The sequence below is a fragment of the Cervus canadensis genome, chromosome 24 (assembly GCF_019320065.1).
Source record: "Cervus canadensis isolate Bull #8, Minnesota chromosome 24, ASM1932006v1, whole genome shotgun sequence".
NCBI classification, from domain to species: domain Eukaryota; kingdom Metazoa; phylum Chordata; class Mammalia; order Artiodactyla; family Cervidae; genus Cervus; species Cervus canadensis.
In genome coordinates this window covers 20,936,044-20,945,905 of record NC_057409.1, presented here as the reverse complement: position 1 = coordinate 20,945,905, position 9,862 = coordinate 20,936,044, and the positions used below count along the sequence as shown (strand labels likewise).

Sequence of the window (9,862 nt, the reverse complement as noted above, 5' to 3'; positions counted from 1 at the left end):
TTTCTCTCTTTGCAAATATTTAAGAATGGTAGAAATATGTATGTGAGATCACTTGGTTAACTGATTTTGATATCCAAATAAAAATACAAGTACTCACTTCATTGTGTATATTCGTATAATTTTAAGTATTTTGAATATGTATAAAAAAGAACTATCATACCCATATACATGTACATGCTAGCATGCATTATGAGAGAGTGAGAGAGAAAGTGAGAGAGAGAGATTTTTCTGTCCCTATACATTTTGAATGAAAATAACTCAAGTTTCTTTTGGCTTCATGTCATTTGAGAAAATATTTTAAAAGAATGTCTTAAATATTTTGTAGAATTTAATTATGAAAATATTTTAAGTCAAGTTCAATCAAATTGCTACTTTGGAGCACTTAGATGTATACAATTTCCAAAAAAATGCAATGACCTTAGAAATTGTTTATAGCCACTTAAAGCAGAGGAAATCTCAGCACAATAAGTCCCTCCCACCTCCTGTGCTCCTTAAAAAACCTTGTTAAACAGCATGATCTGATCTACAACATACATTCAGTCTTCTAATGGTCTTGGCAACTCAAATTCATTTATTATTAATTTTTGATGAAATATTTAAATGATCTGCTCCTGTGCCTGTTGGAGAAAAATAATGTATAATTGGGCCTTTTTTTTTTTAATTAAAGAAACTTTAAAAAAAAAAATCAACCTCCATTTGATTTTGAATGGTCCTTAACTTCTTCAGGAGGAAGACACAGAACTGAGTTTAGCTAGAGCGTGGTTGGCTTGTGAGCCAGGGCTTCTGGCAGCCACGAGATCCCTGCTCTGCTGGAAACCCTACCACAGAGCAGCTATGGCAAGAATTAAGAGGACATCAAAACCTCAAACAAGCTACACTCTGGTGGGTTTGGGGAGAAACAAGACACTTAAACATTCTTGGTATGGTTTCCTTGGAAACATCCATAACAGCAGCTCTGTAATACCATGGGTTTCTGTTTTCTTAACCCTTCAGGGCATCAACTGAATGAAAACTTCCTTCAGGAAATATTTCAACTGACTAGGTGGACTGGAATAAATTACTCTCAATAATGTCTGTCCCTCTGACCCCTTCCCATAGCCCAAGGTGTGGGGGCCAGCGTAGAAGGGCAGTGAAGCAAGAAAAGAAAGGAATGTACACATTCCAACTTGACTTTCCTGAGAATTTACTTCAGAAAAAAATGGCATGCATCGGGACTGTTTAGAGGTGACTTGTGTGGAAAAGTAATAAATACAACAAACAAATAAAAAACTAAATCACCTGTGGAAATGCCCATCAAATATATTTAGTAGTGGGGAAAATCCTAAACCAAAGAGTTGTATGCAATCACATTATCTAAAGTGACAGAAAACAGCTAACAGGCCTTGAATCAGGTGAATTCACAATGAAAGACGCATTTATGAAAATTTTATTGGGCCAGTTTTATCTAACTTATAACCCAAAGGAGACAATTCAGAACAATCGTCTCATTCAATTAGCTGAGAAAATTATGCACTTAGCAAAGGTTGGGATGGGAAAAAGTACATGGGCATATTGTAGTCATTAAAACTTTTGAAGTGTTCTATAAGGAACAAGATTACTAAAAGGTTTAATTATTTGGCATGTACTAAATAAAATGATTATATTATGATAACTAATAATGACAGTAACAACTATAAGCATGATAACAAATAAGAAAACAAGGAAGAAATAGAAAAAATATGTCTCCTACTAATATAAGATATTCAAAATTACCAATGATATATCATTAGTGAGACTTTTTCTTAATTGGATCTTTCATTAAAAATGTGATCAGGTCTAGAAACATAGATTAGATTTTTCTTAAATTATTACCATTAGGGAATACTGTGGAGCTGAAGTAAATTAAGAAGCATATTACTCAAAAATATAAATGTTAATTCTTTCATTTAAGACTAATATCTTTATTCATCATTATATAATCTATATAATTAAATATCATAGATTTAATCTTAAAGTCCTTCTCTAAATTGAACAGCTGATATTGTATAATCAGCAGAATCAAAGAATTGTATCAAATAGAATTTTGATTTAAAGAATTTTAGAAGTAACTGAGTTCAAATTATTTGAGTTCAAAATACATGATTTATAAGTAATTATTTAGAAGGAGTTACAAGCTCATAACATTTGTGGTTCCCATGAGATTAGACTGCTAATGGTATTATTAATAATAATAACTAACAATTTTTAATATCAGTAAATTTTTCTATACCTCTAAACTACTCAAAAAGGAACTTAAATTTTTAATGAAATAGTTTTCAGATTATTAAAAAAATATTTATGGACTATATGACCCATAATATCAGAACATACAAATATTGTACTATTTTAACTATGAACACATAAAAATTAAAATATATAGACACTAGCTATATACCAAAGAATGCTCAAATATTACATTCATCTCACATGCTAGTAAAGTAAAGCTCAAATTTCTCCAAGTCAGGCTTAAACAATACATGAACCGTGAACCTCCAGATGTTCAAACTGGTTTTAGAAAAGGCAGAGGAACCAGAGATCAAGTTGCCAACATCTGCTGGATCATTGAAAAAGCAAGAGAGTTCCAGAAAAACATCTATTTCTGCATTATTAACTATGCCAAAGCCTTTGACTGTGTGGATCATGGCAAACTGTGCAAAATTCTGAAAGAGATGGGAATACCAGACCACATGACCTGCCTCTTGAGAAATCTATATGCAGGTCAGAAAGCAACAGTTAGAACTGGACATGGAACAACAGACAGACTGTTTCCAAATAAGAAAAGGAGAAAAGAATACATCAAGGCTGTATACTGTCACCCTGCTTATTTAACTTATATGCAGAGTACATCATGAGAAATGCTGGACGGGATGAAGCACAAGCTGGAATCAAGATTGCCGGGAGAAATATCAGTAACCTCAGATATGCTAATGACCCCACCCTTATGGCAGAAAGCGAAAAAGAACTAAAGAGCCTCTAGATGAGAGTAAAAGAGGAGAAAAAAAGTTGGCTTAAAGATCAACATTCAGAAAACTAAGATCATGGCATCTGGTCCCATTACTTGATGGCAAATAGATGGGTAAAGAATGGAAATAATGAGAGACTTTATTTTTTTGGGTTCCAAAATCACTGCAGATGGTGATTGCAGCCATGAAATTAAAAGATGCTTGCTCCTTGGAAGAAAAGCTATGACCAACCTAGACAGCATATTAAAAAGCAGAGACATTACTTTGCCAACAAAAGTCTGTCTAATCAAGGCTATGGTTTTTCCAGTGGTCATGTATGGATGTGAGAGTTGGACTGTGAAGAAAGCTGAGCACTGAAAAATTGATGCTTTTGAACTGTGGTGTTGGGGAAGACTCTTGAGAATCCCTTGGACTGCAAGGAGATCCTACCAGTCAATCCTAAAGGAAATCTGTCCTGAATGTTCATTGGATGGACTGATGTTGAAGCTGACACTCTTATACTTTGGCCACTTGATGCAAAGAACTGACTCATTGGAAAAATCCTGATGCTGGGAAAGATTGCAGGCAGGAGGAGAAGGTGACAACAGAGGATGAGATGGGTAGATGGCATCAACGACTCAATGGACATGAGTTTGAGTAAACTCTGGAGTTGGTGATGGACAGGGAGGTCTGGTGTGTTGCAGTCCATGGGGTTGCAAAGTATCAGACACGACTGAGTGACTGAACTGAACTGAACTATATATACCATAATCCTCAACATCCTGTTTTATACCTTTAAGCCTAATCAGGCCTGTTACCACAGGAAATGTGGCTTTTGTTCACACATAAAGATAACAGACAATGACTCCACCATCTTATCTGTTTGGAAAAGTAGACTGAATTGCCTCATCCAGTGAGGCCCCAAGTATTTTCATTAGTGTCAGGGTCAGGCTGCTGAATTAGAAAGGATGCCATCTTAAACGAAGCCAAATAAGAAAAGAACACATGTGGAGGGAGAAGTTATGTACATTTGGTCCCAAAGCTACTAGCTAATGCAGTTCATGTAATTTATTGCTTATTTGATGCATGTACCTAATTTAACTCATTTACAAGTAAAATAGGTAAATCATCCAGTTTCTGAGCATTTCTTATAATTTCTGATAAAGGAATTGATAAAATCTAAGAAAGTATCATGGTTTCTATTAACACCTGTTTCCTACCATAGAGACTTCAAGTTCTTCCTGATATATCTGCATTTTCCCTTCCTGCCTGAAATGAGACTTAAGATACTGGGACAGAGTGAACAAGTAAGGGATGAAACATCTTACAGAATTCTTTGTCCCCTTATGATACAGTACCATTTCATGACAGTTCACTCTTTGAAACCATTCAATGAGATTTCACTGAATCTCATTACATGAATGAGATTTTTCAGATGATTGTCCAGGTGTTAAACCCTATAGTCCAAAAAACAATCTGAAAGGGAAAGAACATGTGAGAAGGAATAGTGAATCACATTAATAAAATAAGCCTCTATTAAAATCAAGTTTGATCAGGAAAGCAATAGCCTATTCTTCTAGAAATCATGGAGATATCTATGTTACCATGTTACCATTGGCACAGAAAATCTAGATTAGAGAAAACACAATTTTTTCTTCTGGATCTCCCAAGGAGATGTATTCCCTAGGAAGCATCTGAAAATGTTTCAAGATCTGCAAATAATGCCAGTGTGGTATTTTATCCAAATGATGAACTATATGCCTGAGTATAGCTAGAGAAGAAAGAGATGGGAAAATTTAGCAAGATAAATAAGACTGATAATCCCAAAACTTAACTTTAAGCAGCTTTGACCCATCAACAAGTAAGAAGCCCTACATAAATTATAGCTCTTGGGAAACCATTCAACATCTAGTATGCTTGTTGGTTATTATTACCCTTTTTAATTTTTTTAAAAAATTTCTTCCTTATCACTACCTGTGCACCCATGCTCATTAAAGATCCTAAAGATCTTGTTTTTTCTGTAGTCCAGATCTGCCTGATTTTTGACAGAATCTGAGCATCCTACTTTTGGACCCATCAACTCTTTCCATCTCTGGTCGGGACAGGTACTTTCTTCACACTTACAAAATCATCAGTAGACCTAAACCCTTGAACCAACCCACATAGTCTCTGTCCCTTAAACAGGAAGGCTCAACAGAAATCAGGAATTGTATCCCTTGAACAGGATTCTATCCTTTAAACAGAAAGGCTCAACAGAGATCAGGGCATCCATGTTGTGAAACCATTCATAAAGAAATCAGAAACACACAAAGAAGAAATGGAATATGATGGTGAAAATATATGGTAGAAAGTGGGCTGATATCAGGAAGGAAGAGAGGAGTACACAGAAGTAAGAATAATCAATGATGAAGCATATTATTGTTTCCAAGAGAAGTTAACACATGGACCAACACTCTTAAATCTAGGACCATAAGAATAGGAGCAGAGCAGCAGGTGGTAAAGTGAGTGGAAGAGAAATTGTCAAAAGTACAACAGCAGAAGAGGGTCCTATATATCTTTAAAAAAAAAAAAAAAGTCTTCTGAATGCAATTCCTACAAAAATGAATCAAAAACAAAGATGAGAGAGAAAGGGAACAGAAATGAATGTGGAAGCTGCCATTATACGAAAGACTAGACCTCATTAAGCAGTCTGAGAAGTGTCAGGTTTCTCTTTGTATTAGTTGTATAATTTTTCCAATAACAGGGCTTCCCTCCAGAGAGAAGGCCATCATTTATGTCTTAATTTGATAAATATGGCCAAAAGAATGACCACATATCTCCATCTCTACACAAGGCAAATCTCCCTGCTCCCTGTAAACCAGAGCCATGTACAAACATTGTCCTGATAATGACCTTTTTCTGTTTAAAATCTTCCATTGTTCACTCCTGCTAAAACAAGTTCATACCCCTATTCCTGGAATTCAAAGTTCTCTGGTGTCTGGCCTACAACTCCTTCCAACATTTATTTTCTCTCCTAATTCTACTTTCCACATTTTCTACTCTAGCCAAGCAGAACTGCCAATCATGCCCTATGTATACATTTCTACAAGTTCCTCAGCCTTCACAACTCTTCTCTACTATTCCCTGTTCAGTTTTAGGTATCATTCATGGTATGTTTCTAATGTCCTTTTTTTCCATGAAGAACAGTCCAAGTGTTTCCTGGCTCCCCCTAATTCCCACATAATCTCATATGTATCTCATACATTTTCTCTCTTTCTGCCCTTACTAACTGTATGTGTATGTGGGTGGATGCATGGATGGGTAAATTCATAGATACTAACATTCCCCTCCTACTATTGTAAATAAGAGGTAAAGAAGATGTGACGTGCCCCTGAAGTCACAGAAATCTGTGTTTGAAGCCAGTTTCTATTAGTTTTCGAGTAAGTAAACTGAGTAAGGTTTAATTAACCTCTTTGAATTTATGTCACCTGTGATAGGAGGAGGAGGAGGCAGTAAAGAAAAAAGATAGTAATGACATATTTAGCATTGTTATTGTGAAAATAATAAATTAATATTATGTCTATGTTCTCAGTTGTGTCTGACTTTTCTGTGACACCATGGACTGTAGTCCACCAGGCTCCTCTATCCATGGGATTTCCCAGCCAAGAATACTGGAGCAGGATGCCATTTCTTTCTCCAGGAGATCTTCCCCACTCAGGGATCGAACCTGCATCTCCTGCATTGGCAGGTGGATAATCTGTGCCACCTGGGAAGCCCTTAAATTAATATCAGTCATGAACAATATCAGCATTCCTGTTTAGTATAAATGTGACTATTAGAGATAAACCCAAAGAAGGCAATGGCACCCCACTCCAGTGCTCTTGCCTGGAAAATCCCATGGGCAGAGGAGCCTGGTAGGCTGCAGTCCATGGGGTCACGAAGAGTCAGACACAACTGAGCGACTTCACTTTCACTTTTCACTTTCATGCATTGGAGAAGGAAATGGCAGTCCACTCCAGTGTTCTTGCCTGGAGAATCCCGGGGATGGTGGAGCCTGGTGGGCTACCATCTATGGGGTTGCACAGAGTTGGACATGACTGAAGAGACTTAGCAGAAGCAGCAGCAGCACAGATAAACCATTTCAGGTTGAGTTTTACACTCCCCTTGATATAAGGTTACAAATAGCTGTGAAAAGAAGGGAAGCAAAAAGCAAAGGAGAAAAGGAAAGACATACCCATTTGAATGCAGAGTTCCAAAGAATAGCAAGAAGAGATAAGAAAGCCTTTCTCAGTGATCAATGCAAAGAAATAGAGGAAAACAATAGAATGGGAAGGACTAGAGATCTCTTCAAGAAAATTAGAGCTAACAATGGAACATTTCATGCAAAGATGGGCTCAATAAAGGACACAAATGGTAGGGACCTAACAGAAGCAGAAAGATATTAAGAAGAGGTGGCAAGAATACACAGAAGAACCGTACAAAAAAGATCTTCACAACCCAGATAATTACGATGGTGTGATCACTCACCTAGAGCCAGACATCTTTGAATGTGAAGTCAAGTGGGCCTTAGGAAGCATCACTATGAACAAAGCTAGTGGATGTGATGGAATTCCAGTTGAGCTATTTCAAATCCTAAAAGATGATGCTGTGAAAGTGCTGCACTCAATATGTCAGCAAATTTGGAAAACTCAGCAGGGGCCACAGGAGTGGCCACAGGCCACATTTTCCAGGACTGGAAAATGTCAGTTTTCATTCCAATCCCAAAGAAAGGTAATGCCAAAGAATGCTCAAACTACTGCACAATTGCACTCATCTCACAGGCTATTAAAGTAATGCTCAAATTTCTCCAAGGCAGGCTTCAACAGCACGCGGACCATGAACTTCCGTTTGTTCAAGCTGGTTTTAGAAAAGGCAGAGGAACCACAGATCAAATTACCAACATCCACTGGATCATCTAAAAAGCAAGAGAGTTCAAGAAAAATGTCTATTTCTGCTTTATTGATTATGCCAAAGCCTTTGACTCTGTGGATCACGGCAAACTGTGGCAAATTCTGAAAGAGACTGGAATACCAGACCACCTGACCTCCTCTTGAGAAACCTGTATGCAGATCAGGAAGCAACAATTAGAACTGGACATGGAACAACAGATTGGTTCCAAATAGGAAAAGGAGTATGTCAAGGCTGTATATTGTCACCCTGCTTATTTAACTTATATGCAGAGTACATCATGAGAAACACTGGGCTGGAAGAAGCACAAGCTGGAATCAAGATTGCTGGGAGAAATATCAATAACCTCAGTTATGCAGATGACACCACCCTTATGGCAGAAAGTGAAGAGGAACTAAAGAGCCTCTTGTTGAAAGTAAAAGAGGAGAGTGAAGAAGTTGGCTTAAAGCTTAACATTCAGAAAACTAAGATCATAGCATCTGGTCCCGTCACTTCACGGCAAATAGATGGGGAAATAGTGGAAACAGTGGCTGACTTTTTTTTTTTTTTGGTTCCAAAATCATTGCAGATGGTGATTGCAGCCGTGAAATTAAAAGAGGCTTACTGCTTGGAAGGAAAGTTATGACCAACCTAGACAGCATATTAAAAAGCAGAGACATTACTTTGCCAACAAAGGTTGATCTAGTCAAGGCTATTGTTTTCCCAGTGGTCATGTATGGATGTGAGAGTTGGACTATAAAGAAAGCTGAGCACCGAAAAATTGATGCTTTTGAACTGTGGTGTTGGAGAAGACTCTTGAGAGTCCCTTGGACTGCAAGGAGATCCAACCAGTCTATCCTAAAGGAGATCAGTCCTGGGTGTTCATTGGAGGGACTGATGAAGCTGACACTCTAACACTTTGGCCACCTGATGCAAAGAGTTGACTCATTTGACAAAACCCTGATGCTGGGAAAGATTGAGGGCGGGAGGAGAAGGGAATGACAGAGGATGAGATGGTTGGATGGCATCACTGACTCAGTGGACATGAGTTTGGGTAAACTCCGGGAATTGGTGACGGACAGAGAGGCCTGGCGTGGTGCGGTTCATGGGGTCGCAGATTCAGACATGACTGAGTGACTGAACTGAACTGATATACGGTACTATACAATATACTCATCTCACACTGGCTGAATATGGATTTATCTATTTTGTTTCATTTATAAAAATCAATAGGACAAGAGTTTGCTCACTATTAACAGCCTTTTGGATGACATCAGAGAAATGAAACTTGAAAATTATTCATCACTGCGATGCTTCAGACAGGTTCAGATAATTTTAATAGAAACATTATTGGCTGAAAGGGACATTAAAAAAAAAAAAACATAGATGCAGTAAAGACGGTAGCAGAGTAGAGAGTAAAGATAGGTGGCAAAAAGTGAATAATTCTAGAAAAACTATCCATAATGAAATGTTCTTAACAGAGAAATTGATCAGTTACAGCAGGTGTTCATAATATTTGGTTCATGTATGGGCCTCCAGAGTCTATGCATCTCCCGAAATCATGTGTAGTATTTGTAAATGAGAAAGAAGATTTATTTTCATCAGATTCTCAAAAGGATTTATGCCTCTTAAAAAGGAACACTTTCTCAAGAATGAGCATATCAGAAAGGTCAATTAGAGGTCACAGAGAATAAGATAATAAAATCCTTTTTAATGTAGGGGTGTTGTTTGGAATGTTTAACATCAACTCTGAGTGATAGCTAATATGAACCTCCTAAACAGAAAACAAAGGGAATCATGGTCTTATGAATGAAAAACATCTGCCTTTTACCTCTCTTCTGGGAGAGCAAAAATTATTAATTTGGAAGTGTGGAAAGTCATCAGGAGATGAATTAGCTAAAAGGCTGAAGCTCACCGGAAGAAGAGGAAAAAACATATGTGGAGGAACAAAAATGAAAAATTGTTATATATGGTAGAAACTAACATGCTGTTGACAG

General features: G+C 37.3%; 1 non-coding gene across 1 annotated transcript; it reads right to left on the bottom strand.

Moving 5' to 3' along the window:
• Positions 1-9,133: 9,133 nt before the first annotated feature.
• Positions 9,134-9,227, bottom strand: LOC122426941. The gene has a single exon (XR_006265290.1). It is a non-coding gene; the product is annotated as a small nucleolar RNA SNORD91 family (small nucleolar RNA).
• Between the last annotated feature and the right edge of the window lie 635 nt (positions 9,228-9,862).